At 34.4% G+C, this 13,593-nt stretch overlaps 2 protein-coding genes across 2 annotated transcripts in view; one reads left to right on the top strand and one right to left on the bottom strand.

Moving 5' to 3' along the window:
* Positions 1-13,593, top strand: part of LOC113514990 (protein I'm not dead yet) — a 69,600-nt gene that overhangs the window by 1,068 nt on the left and 54,939 nt on the right. The gene's annotated exons all lie outside the window — the stretch shown is intronic.
* LOC113515158 (GPI transamidase component PIG-S) overlaps positions 1-13,593 on the bottom strand; it is an 81,289-nt gene that overhangs the window by 39,317 nt on the left and 28,379 nt on the right. The gene's annotated exons all lie outside the window — the stretch shown is intronic.

Raw genomic sequence — 13,593 nt, 5'->3', positions numbered from 1 at the left:
GATTTCATTTAAAATCTGGCATAAAGTTTATCTTGATACACCATCTTTGTTTATATCAATTGTTTTTTTTAAATGTATGATAATGGAATGGCAACCCCGCCTACGCTAACTGTATACGCTGGCAGAGTACCAGTGAGGGATGATAGGTGAGGATGAAAAAGCAGGCTAGTTAGCCCATCGTGACGAATTCACATGACATTGAACATGATGGTTTCCAGGGGGAATCGGAAGTCGATCTGACAGGGTATGTTACTAGTAATGGGGTTACTATTCCCCATTATTAACAATCTCTTCTCCCCAGCAATTTTATTGGTTTCCCTACTTCAAAAAATGCGTATACAGAATCAGTAATAGGTAGTTAAAAATAACAAAAAAAACTTACTTCCCACGAGTGGTCTTAACTTATCTATCGTTATAATAATTCCAAACTAATAACTATTGATATTTACTTTAAAACAGTTATTTAGCCAGCTATTAAAAAGTATCTCGTGTATGGTAAACGTAGTTTATTGCGTGCATATAAATTTACATACAATGGACTGTGACAAGAAAATATATCAATAGAAAAAGTACACAGTACAGTAATTTATATAGTTTTTATTTTCTTATTGTATCTATATATAATAGCTATTTGCCCGCTACTACTACTAAAGTCGATTGCTTGGGTACCTCTGTCCCATTCGTGTTTCAACCGTGAAGCAGTTGTGTTTGCATGGCTGTGTTTCGGTTTTAAGGGTGGGATATGGCAGTGAATTTACAGGGTACAGAGGAATAATATCTTAAGTCCTCAGGAACGGCAACGCTTGGGGGGTATCATGGGCGAAACAGTATACTCTGTTATGTCCATGGTACTGCTCATGTCTGTAGGCGACGGTTACCACTTTCCATCAGGTGGGCTGTCAGCTTGTTTGCCATTCTAAGTCGTATAAAAAAAAATTCAAAAGTAAAATTAATGCATGTAGCATTAATGCATGTATATTAGCCAGCTATTAATTAATATAAGGTTGCCTGGAAGAGATCGCTCTTAGCGATAAGGCCGTCTATTGTTTTTTCACTGTGATCGTTTCTTGTAAATGTTTGTATCTATAATAAGTTTATTATTGTAATCTTTTGGAGGGAACAATAAAGAGTATTTACTATTCATAAGAACATTGTAACAAGTCTACATTAAATACATGAATGCATTTAAATAAATAAGAGAAAATAAATAAAAAAAATAGATTACTTCTAGATAGTACTATGATGATATATACATAAGTTTTTCAGTTAGACCCTTAGAAACACAAACGTCTTTAAAAAAAATACGTTAATGCTCACTTTTTTTACTTTATTCGAGCAGTAAGTACCTTTCATTATTCTTAATTTCGTGTATATTATAGTATATGTCATATATGTGTAAGTATATTTGTTATTCATATATATTTATTCGTTTATATATGCAATTTTAGTATGTATGTATATCAATAATTACTAGTACCGCATTCGAGTATTCTGACACTTCCCTATGGTTGACTGGGAGAGAATGCTTTTAGCATTAAGTCCGCCATGTACACATATTTGTACTAACGAATAAATAAATAAACATAACTGTGTAACCACATCAAATTTAGTGCAGTAATTTTTGTGTGATGCCGGTACAAACATACATATAGATATACAAATGAAATTTGTAAAAATTGTTATTTTGGCAGTTATTGTTCTTACTAAGAACTTTCAAATAATTTTTTCTTAAATATTTCCCATGTAAAAACATTGTTTGTTAACAATTTTATTATATGAGTAAAACAATATGTGTTAACTGCAAGTAAGCACACAGTAAATACAATTATAAATATGAACAAATACCAAACATGGCGGTAATGACAAAAATAGATAACGTCTTTAATGATTTTCAAACATTTTTTGTAATGGACGATAATAAAATGGTAACCCCGCCTGCGCTAACGGGATACGCTGGCGGGGCACCAGTGAAGGATGATAGATGAGGTTGAAAAAGCAGGTCAGTTAGGCCATCGTGATGAATACAATTAACATTCAGCATGATGGTTTCCAGGGGGAACCACGTGGAGGTCGACCTGACAGAGTATATTGCTGGCAATGGGACTGGTAATCCGTATTACTAACAATCCCCTTCCCTTCAGTAGGATGACTAAATGTAATCAAATTGAAATCGTATAAAACAAACATCAGAGAGTCTACTATTAAGTATTTTCCGAAATTTCGAGGTTGAACGAAACGCAGATTTGTTGTGAATATTAAATATACTTTTAAATAATATGTACCACTTAAAAATGCTACTCGTCAAATATCATTCCTTTGGACTTTTATAGTAGGATTTATGACGAATGAAATGTTAAGCTCCATTTACTGGGCCGATTTCAGTATGAACGAAACACGAAATCGAGTTTGAAAATTCGGAATTTCATTGCATAGTAGACCAGAAATTATGATAAACAATAATTTTCATTAGCAAACCGATTGCAAGATACATAATCAGAGGGCTGCGGTGTACCGGAAGTCCTAGTTTATACGTACTATGTAATATATAGCGAGCCTGGCGATAATGGCACCACTTGATTTTTTATTACGGTTAGCAATTAAACGGACGACAAAAACGTTGATAAGAGTATATTTTGTTAAAAAAAAAAAAGAATTGATAAACGACTAGACGTTTCGTGGATTGTCAAAATATTGCTTTTTTAATTTTAAAGTCTTTAACCTTCTTCAGGTACATCAGCCCTATTGTATTTTATCCTGAACTTAATTCTCAAAGAATGTTTTATTTATTCCTACTCACGAAATATTCAACAATATTCAAATATGTTTAACAATTTATACATAAAGGGGGGGATAATAGATTGTTATAAATGGGGATTAGTAGCCCAATTGTTAGCAATACACCCTGTCAGGTCGACCTTCTCACAGTTACCCCTGGAAACTATCGTGTTCTTTTCCAAGTGAATCCATCACGATAAGCTAACTGACCTGCCTTTTAATTGTCACCTTTCATTCCTCACCCTCACAAAAATACAAATCTTTCCTCTTTATAATATTGGTGTAGATCGGAATATTCGCATATAATACATGAATATGGCAACTAATTCCAAAACCGGCTCCATTAATTTCGAAACTCGAACTAGCTCTAGGCATGCGACCTAAATATTGTAGGTCATTATCACCATATCATTAACTGTCTACTGCTGAATATAGGACTCCCCCATAAAGAGGGTCTTGCCAGTAGTTGCCACGCTTGGCAGGCGGATTAGCGAACGCAGTTAGGTTTTTGTGATGTGATCTACCAAATTTATCATGGGGAGTGCTCTGAAGAATTGTTGGGATTGATACCTGTTGCTGATTTTCAACATCGTACAACCCGCCTCCCCGATTACTAACAATCCTCCCCCTCCCCAAAATAAAAGGGTAGGTGTATACTACATTTCATAGTGATTGGTTAAACCGTTAAAGCGCTACGAGGTAACAAACAAACAGATATAGTCACATTTCATATTTATAATATTAATAATGATTCTATCGCTCTTCAAGTAAATTTCCACGAGTAGGCATCACCTGCGTACTAACAAGAAATTCTATTATCCTTATCGATACAGCGCGTTCTACAAAAGGGCAAGTTCTCGAGTCATTGTTGACCTTCAATTATTTCTTGATTATCACGATAATAGTGACCTCACTATGTCATTATTTGCAGCTAAACATTAAACGTGGTGTCTGTAATTATTACTAGGGGTGAGTAAAGTTTAGAACAGTATCTATATATTGGACTCTATCAATAGATTTGTTTGCTTTTCGTCTGGGACAGATAAGAATTTGAAGATAAGAGTGAATGAAAGTACGAATTGAGATAGTTATTTTTTTGTAAATTTCTTGGTAAAAGACTAGTACGTATGCCATTTTTTTTTACAAGTTTTAAGCGATAAATCCATTTGATAGTCATCTCGTGGACCGGATAAGAATTTACGACGTAATCGAATATTACTTGAATGAGAACGAACGAAAGTATGAATTGAGATAGTAGGTTCTTTTTTAAGTTTAAGTTAGTAAGAAACCAGTATGTATGGCATTTTTTACAAGTTTTCATCGATAGGTCCATTTGCTAATCGTTTCGTGAACCAAATAAGAATTAACGTAATCGAGTATCATGTAAAAATTACAGCAATGGGAACGAACGAAAGTACGGATTGAGATAGGAGATTTTTTTAAGTTTCTTAGTAAGAGACCAGTATGTATGCTATTTTTTTACAAGTTTTCAGCGATAGATCCATTTGCTAATCGTTTCGTAGATCGGACAAAAACTTGTGATGTAATTTGATATCATATAAGAATTACAGTAATGAGAACGAATGAAAGTACGAAATGAGATAGGACGTTCTTTTTAAGTTACTTAATAAGAGGCCATTTTTTATAAACTTTTATCATTATTCACCAAAATAACTAAGTGATAGTTGTTTGGGTCAAGTAACTTTTGAACTAGTTCGCGTTATCGGAATGAACTGAAATTAATACACCCAAAAAAACACAATGACTATATAAATTTACGATATCTATGAATCGTTTATACGAATCGTAATACGTTCGTATAACCCGCCGATGGGAATGCACTAGTCCGTCGATATTACATCCTCAGCACGGAAAGACTATTAAACTCGACGGGTTATACGTAATGAATTAATTTCTTATTTTGTTCTAATGACGGACTTGGGAGACGGACATTGGACTTTTTTATTCAATTTAAAATGGCCAACAAGCTGACGGCTCACCTGGTGGAAAGTGGTAACCGTTGGCTATGGACATAACGGAGTATATTATGTCGCCTATGATACCTCTAATACGTTGCCATTCTTGAGGACTAAGGTAACTCTGTACCTTAATATTGAATATGTACGGTCTCCCCATCATTATCATCATATCAGCCTTTAACTGTCCATTGCTGGGGGGAAAAGGGATTGTTAGTAATGGAGATTGAGAATCCCATTGCTAGCAATATACCCAACCAGGTCGACCTCCTCGCGGTTCCCCCTGGAAACTATCATGGTTAATTCCTGATTAATTCATCATGATGGGCTAATTGGCCTGTTTTCATTTTCATCTATCACCCTTCACTGGTGCTCCGCCAGCGTATCCCGTTAGCGCAGGCGGGGTTGCCATACCATTTTCACCCATCAAAAAAAAAAACTATCCACTGCTGAGCATAAGCCTTCTCTTTGGTGAGTTTTGCCAGTAGTCGCCACGCTTGGCAGGCGGATTGGCAACCGCAGTCAGGCTTTGGAGATGTTATAAAAAGGACGCTGTAGCCCATCCCTCGCCCTTCTTTAGTCGCCTCTTACTACACCCAAAAGAAAGGAAGTGATGGCCTATTCTATGCCGGGAGCACACGGCAAACGGTTTCTCAGTTCCCCCTTAAATACGTCTATAGGTTTATACACTCTATATATATATATATATATATATAGACTTTTTGATTGACAAATGGCGATTAAGATTAAATTATGGAGTCATATATATATATATATATATATATATATATATATATATATATATATATATATATATATATATATATATATATATATATTATATTGTTAAAAATTTGCACGCCGACATAGAGGCAGAATGTATACGGGAAATATAAACCACTATCATATAAAATTATCTGCATTCTAGCAAAATAAATTAATTTCATTTCATTTCAAGGCCCTCAAACAAGATTGATCTATAAAAGGGAGAATAAAATCATGCAGTTTACGGATTTGAGGAAAATATTCAAATGAATTCATTGAAATAAGCATACAATAGATATTTCTGTATTACACGATGACTTTTATATTTTCTATTGCAAGTACAGAAGCTTGTACGTCACTCATTGTTTTACATTGAGCATTGTGGGGTCCCGGGTCAAATTACGGCTTGATAACTCGACGAACGATCGACTCGCGTGCGGTGATTCCAAGATTCGATCCTAGTTCTAATATTTTAATTTTTTACTACTTAAGTTTACGTATTTTTTTTTGTTCGTTACAAGAAGCAATCGGTTTTCTTTTTTTTTAAACTGATAATTTTTTTTCAAAGATTGTACACCACTATTACTACCAGAAGTTCCATAATCTGCAAAAGCAGTTACAAAATCTTCGAATATTGGCGATCACACACATACTTTTTTTTTTTACAACACAGGGGGCAAACGAGCATGTGGCTCACCTGATGGTAAGTGACTACCGCCGCCCTTGGTCACCCACAACACCAACGGCATTGCAGGTGTGCTGCCGGCCTTTTAAAAAGGAATATGCTCTTTTCTTGAAGGTTATGTTGTCGTATACTAATGGTGGTGGAATTAAAAACAAAATAATTTTAATCAAATAACCAGTGATATGGACTTCCGTAAGATAACATTTAGTTCAGTAAAATAGTAGTAACAAGTATTATTAATAACTAGCTGTATCTTGTCGCTTTTCCCGCGTGAATCGGTATATGAAATGTGCTATATCTGTCTATGTGCTAAATTAGGATATAACCTATCCGTATACCAAATTTCATGCCCAATCGGTTCGATAGTTTTTGCGTAAAAGAGTAACAAACAACCATTCATCCATCGTTACAAACTTCCGCATTCATTACATTAATAGAATATTCGAATAGGAAATTTGAATATTGCCGCGCGTATGTGGTAGATTACACCGTTACTGGTAAGACATTAACATATCAGCCTTTAACTGTCCACTGCTGAACATAAGCCTTCCCTTGGGGGCTTTTGCCAATAGTTACCACGCCTGGCAAGCGGATTGGCAACTGCACTTAGACTTTACAGGTGTTTTAAGAGTGACACTGCTGTCCATCCCTTGCCCTACCTTAGTCGCCTCTTACGACGCCCACGGGAAAGGAAGGGGTGGCCTATTCTATGCCGGAACTACACGGCCATGATTGGACATACCACCATAAAAATGCAACTAAAACGTACTGCACGTATTATATATCTATATGTATTTAAAAAAAGAACAGAGTTTCGTGCCTTCAGTCACACTATTTATAATTATTCTTCTCCATCCAAAGGCTGCCTGCAAGAGATCGCTCTTAGCGATAAGGCCGCCCATTGTTTTCTTAGTGTAATATTTTCTTGTAATTGTTTGTATTTATAAAAAGTTTACTATTGTAATCTTATGGAGGTAACAATAAAGAGTATCTATCTAAAATCGATATAAATAAAATATAATAATAGTAGGGTATCTATTAATAAAAATAGCCGTCACAGCTGGTCGTTGAAACGAAACATATTTCGGCCACCAAATTAGAAGTCGAGCTAAAAATAGATTTCAAGATTTCGAAATTAATCATCTGTATACAGTTTGGCGTAAATTTATATTTATAAGACGGGGACAAATGACCATGCGGCTCACCTGATGGCAACTGACTACCACCGCTCGTGAGCACCTGCGACACTGAAGAAATTGCAGATGTACTGGTGGCCTTTTAAAAAGGAATATATTTTTGCTTAATATTTAGATACATAGATAGATACTCTTTATTGTTTCCACCAAAAGATTACAATAGTAAACTTATTATAAATACAAACAATTACAAGAAATGATCACAGTGAGAAAACAATGGGCGGCCTTATCGCTAAGAGCGATCTCTTCCAGGCAACCTTTGGATGGAGAGGAGTAATTATAAAGAGAATGGAATTATATAAGTAATTAAATGCAAAGAAAAATTATATAGGTGTAATGCCTGTTATTTATATTTATGAATTAGGTTTCAGAGACAACAAAGAACTGTCACAGTATATAATGAATACCTACTTAGATACATAGACTCCCCCATAGGCTGCCATAAGGAACCTTTCTTATGGCATGGGGGAGGAGGCTTATGTACAGCTGTGGACAGATTACGGCTGATATAACGATGATGTATCTACCGCTATAGATTAAGAATAGAACTTTTGTTTTTTATTATCTCAAAAAAAAAAATTAATACACAAAGAAAGTAAAAATACGTGTTTAATTTTATATATTTCATCACTGTAACGTCATTCACAAGATTGAAGTTCAAAAATAATTCCAAGGCGGTACCTGTTCAGGGTTGCCAACCGTACTGTATTATAATGTATTTATTATACTGAATTTTAGTTCAATACATTATATTTTTTATTACCTAAGTTGCATTCCTAATGGGCGTTAGAATTATAAAAACTATTCTAAAATTCTTGGAAATAAGTTTACTTTTTTTTATTCTTATACAAAATATATATTTTTATACATATACTGTTAATATAATTAAGACTGTGATTGACGAAAAAAAAGCGTCTTCAATTGTGAAAAAACCGGTTATTTTGATTTAAAAAGTAAACCACTGAATCGATTTTGATAAAATTTCTTTGGGACCAATCTGTAAGTATATCCTTTTAGATAAAAATCTAGGCATCTTCTTCCAGCCAGTTCTATCCCAGGCCATATCCTTGACCTCCCCATACGACATGACACGTAGTGTTTCTTTTATCTGTCCCATATAGATTTTCCTCTTCCTCTATTGCCCTCAATTTTCCCTTCTACTATGCTCTTAAAAAATCGTCATGTTGCATAAGGTGGCCCAGCATTTTGCCTCTTCTACCTTCTATTGTTTTAATTAATGTTCGTTTCTCGTTCACTCTTTTCAGGACTTCCTCATTCGTTAGTTTTTCTGTCCAGCTTATCCTTTCCATTCTCCTCCATGTCCACATTACGAGTGCCTTAAAATTTTTATTAAATATTGAATCTTCGAAAAAATTAATTAAACATTGGACCAAAAATACTACACTATCCTGAATTTTCTGAAGAGCTTTGTTAAATATTAAAATATATAGTATATGCCAAAATTAATATTACGATTCAATTTTATTTTTACAATATACAAACTATGAATGACGTGAATGATACCTTATTTAATTAATTAAGTTGGCAACCCTAGGCCAGTTCGAGACTCCACTGAGGTCAATGGAAAACGTTGCTCTAATTGAACTGTGCTCGTATGCATATTTTGTATGCATATATTACGTATCGTAGCGGAGGTGTGACCGATTGAATGTGATTTATTTTATTTTATTCTATGTTGGCCATAAATTGTTACTGTTGTTGAAAGGTCCAAATATTATTTATTTATTTACACTTTATTGCACCAAGTAAAAAGAGAAATAACAAATACAGTAAATATTAATGAGAAGTGATACAAAAGGCGGCCTTATCGCTAAGCAATCTCTTCCACACAACCTTTGGGTAGAGACCATTGAGAAAAAGACAAAGGGTAGGTGGCGCACTATTATATAAATATTATCATATACAAACATATATACATACAATCACATACATATATAATATATACACAATTAAATATATACATAACATACACATACTTAATAGTACACATACAATAGAAAAAAAATGACGAAGGAAAACGAAGAGAGAACACAGGAAAATAGTACTAAAGTGAGAGGTAGTAAGATTTAACAGAGGTTTTGAAGCTAGTAAGAGTTTGAGCGCACCGAATAGAGGTAGGTAGTGAGTTCCATAGACGAACTGCCTGAACAGGAAAGGATTTAGAATAAAAGGAAGAAGAATATTAGAGATTAAAAAAAAAGTAAGTTATTTCATATTAATTGTAACTCGCGTCGTTGTTCTATGCTGATGTTGTTATTTAATTGTGAATGAATGAATGAAGGAAACTTTATTGTTCTCTTTAAAGAATAATACAAATTATAAAGATTAACAAAATGTACACAATAATGAATAATTAATTACATAAACTTAATTATTATAAAGGCAAGATAAAGAGGCAATAATGGACGGCCTTATTGCTAAACAGCGATCTCTTCCAGGCAACCTTAGGATGGAGGAATATTAAGGCTAAAACAAGGAAGAAAAAATAGGGTTAAAGATAAATTTAAATGCAGTATAGCTTAATATAAATAATAATATACATAATAATAAAATACTTATAATATAAATACATAAATAGACGCAAATAAATAATACACACATATACCATAAACTCATACAAAGACAAATATACTGTATCTTCAGTTAGCCCATTGTGAGGAATCTAAGAATAAATCACACACAATGGTTTCCAGGGGAACCACGAGGAGGTCGACCTGATATAGTATATTGTTAACAATGGGGCTACTTAATCCCATTACTAACAATACCTTCTCCCCCTAATATACTGTTTTTTTTTTTTAATGGATGATAATGTAATGGTAACTCCGCCTGCGCTATCAGTATACACTGGCGGGGCACCAGTGAAGGATGACAGGTGAGGATGAAGCAGGTCAGTTGGGCCATCGTGACGAATTCAACAGGAATTGTTCACGATGGTTTCCAGGGGGAACCACGTGGAAGTCGACCTAATAGGGCATATTGCTAGCAATGAAATATACTGTGTTAGGTACTACAACGGAGATGATTTTAATAAAAAAAAAACTAATAAAAAGAAAAACAAATGATGATATCAAAACTATGAGGCCACGCGGGAGCACAGTGGATGAATATTTGGTAAACAGCCGGACCTTTATCACCACCATCATATTCTTCTGTAAGTGTTATCTCTAATCGGAAATTGACGATTATCACGATGATGTCCATCGCCGTTCTGCAGGAAGGAAATTGCAGGTGGCTCGGGTTCGTTCTTTATAACTCTCTATAGAGAAGACCCTATGTTCAGCAGTCAGTCAGATCAGTAAGACAATGCCTGATATGATAATACAGTCATTGTCGTTTCCCACTCATATCTCGAATGCTTGTCCCAAGAAAGTTAAAGACAGCACATCAAGGATTATGTCTCCGTATCGACTCGCTATACGGCCAGAATACGATTCCTACATGCCAAAAATTCAGGTAAACTTAGAAGCAGGAATATCTTCTTTTATTTTAATTGGCGTAAGATTAGAAGATTCAATTCTCGTAAGCGAAAGTGACACGTGTTTTGGAGTTAAATATGGGGGCTATAAAACTGTTAGAAGCTCGCAAAATTTAACAGTTTTTTCGTGATATTGTCACATCCACTTGTTGGTACTCGATCACAGTATTTTTAAGTATAAACATAGACGTATTACATAAGTTTGCGCATGAGACAAATAGCATGTCGACGGCGTGCGGTAGATTAGTTTGTGACGCTATTATAGTGCGGTAAAGATATTCCTACGAGATCTTGGATAATCATATCGTTGTTCAAGAATTATATTAATTTATGCTTATATGCGCAGTTTCAAGTATATCTCCTAATCTGAGAGAAGTGTATTCATGTTTTGCGTAACAAGACTTTCAATGCTTGCTTTGTAATGGATAAATTAGAATCTTGAGAATTTACTTAATAGATAATGAAGATAGTGCTTGCCTGTTCAGGAAATGGTGTTATCAAACTGTTTATGTTATATAGAAAACCTACAGTCAACCAATACCAATTTGCATTGTTGTTTTCGAAGTTGATCTTACGCTGTTGGGATTTGAATTGCCGTTGTATTAAAAACTTTAGTTTTTAATGGATAGAAAAGTTACATATCCGTGTTTGTTTCCTGTCACAAATGGTCAAATTTTGGTGATGATTTTTCACACGTCAAAAGTTTCTGCTTATAATTAGTGATAGACTTGACTTGTAGCTTATACCACCGTCCTATTTATCACTGTTGAGAAACAATAATAGATACATTGTTTCATTATGCAGGCTAAGATCTCTAAGATACATAAAGTCCACTCTTCTATGAGGGATAACAAAAAACGTGTAATAACGTCATAATAAATTGGGCGTTATAATAAATCTTTTAGGCGGATCTTTATCAAGTATTTTTTGGTACAAGTGACACTTTAGTTTCCAGGAAAGGAAAAGTATAATTGCAATTTTTAATCTGTAATCTTTATGTCTATAGGCGTACCACTTTCCATCAGGTTGACTGCCAAAGTACTTTGAATTAGAGTTTATGTAGTAACGAGACATACGTCAGTATTAATACATGTGTTTATAAATCCTTTTATCTTGGTGTTGAATCATTTCCTCGATTGAATTTAGCTCTGAATTTCTGAGCCGTTTCCACTTATATATAAGTATGATTGTAATCTGTTGGCATTTCTCACAATTTTATATATAAATCGTGAATCAGAAGCAGGACAATGTCCTGTGACGCTTGATTTGTTTACTCCCAACAAAGAACTTAATGCAAATATTTATGCAATTATATTGGATTTTTGTATACTTTATATTAAAATTCTTGTTGCATTCGATACGATGGTAATCAAAAGAGCTATGTCCATTAAATTAATCTATATTTCACCTTGAAATATTTTTATAGTACACGATTTTGTGAGCTCTTCTGTAGCTTCATTTGTTTGCAGGAATATTTAGCTGTAGGATATAAATCTTGCAAATATATGTAGGAAAAACTAAAAACTCTGATACGCGTAAAAGAATCATGTTTTTTTTTTTTGTTGTAGTCCTAAGATATAACAGAATTTCCTCTGTGTGTTTACGTAAATCTGCTTTGATATCACCCGATTGCTTTGAATAGAGTTCTAATGAAATTTGAAGTCACAAGAACTTCAAAGACATTGATCAGGGAAACCAGTTGAAAATATATTTGCTAATTTTTGCAAAAATCTCGTCATATTCTTCGTCCTAACTTTAATCTCAGCTTTAGCCAGGATCAGCTTTCATGCTGTTTCTATTCCACTTTCCCCGATCTTGTACATCTAGTTCAAACAAATCATTGGTTTTCATGTTTTCGACCACGACGTCCAGCCAGCGTTTCTTGGACCAGCCGAAAGATCTACTACTAACATCTATTTGTAAATTTAAGCAACAATTTGCCGGTTTCTGCACGACGTGAGCATATCAGCGTAAAAAGTTTGCAAAAGATCCTTTTGCGAAATAATAAGTGCCTATTTTTTGGACAACGATCAGGAAAAATATTTGGTTTCAATAGAGACACGATAAGAAGTTATTCACAATGTCATGTTAACGAATAAAGATAATATTATTAATAACGGATTTGATTGAACCGATAACACTTTTAACCCCTGCCGCGTGTCGGTCTTACGATATATATTAATTGTTATTATTATTAATAATAATTATGTGATACTATATGTTAACTATATCTTACTTGACCTCCGGTTAAACTAGCTACTTTGTCAGGATATGCTTTTAATTATAAGCCGTATGGGTCCCGGTATGTGGGCAAAGATCTCCACTCAATGGGTGTCTACTGATGGACTACGTCGATCATGCTGAGGCCAGCCCAGGTAGCGACCTGGACGCATTTAAAAGGAGCTGATTTGAGGTGGTAAAATAAGAAGTTGTGGGAAGAGATTGGAGAGATCTTTGCCCAGCAGTGAGACATCATAGGTTAATAATAGAATGATTTTAATTACTAATAATACAAAGCACAAAACAGCAAAAATGGAAATAAAACAGTGGTAATTGTAGGGTAACATTGTTATAAAGAGAGATACATGCCCAGTAGTAGGGTGTTTTATTTATGTATGATATTGGAGTGGTAACCTGTGCTAGCACTATACATGTTGGAGCACCAGAGAGGGATAATAAGTGAAGATGGAATTTATT

Source organism: Galleria mellonella, unplaced genomic scaffold, assembly GCF_026898425.1.
Source record: "Galleria mellonella isolate WM207_F2 unplaced genomic scaffold, CSIRO_AGI_GalMel_v1 utg312, whole genome shotgun sequence".
Lineage (NCBI taxonomy): Eukaryota > Metazoa > Arthropoda > Insecta > Lepidoptera > Pyralidae > Galleria > Galleria mellonella.
The sequence above is the reverse complement of the archived record's forward strand: the minus strand, read 5'-3'. Positions and strand labels throughout refer to the sequence as shown.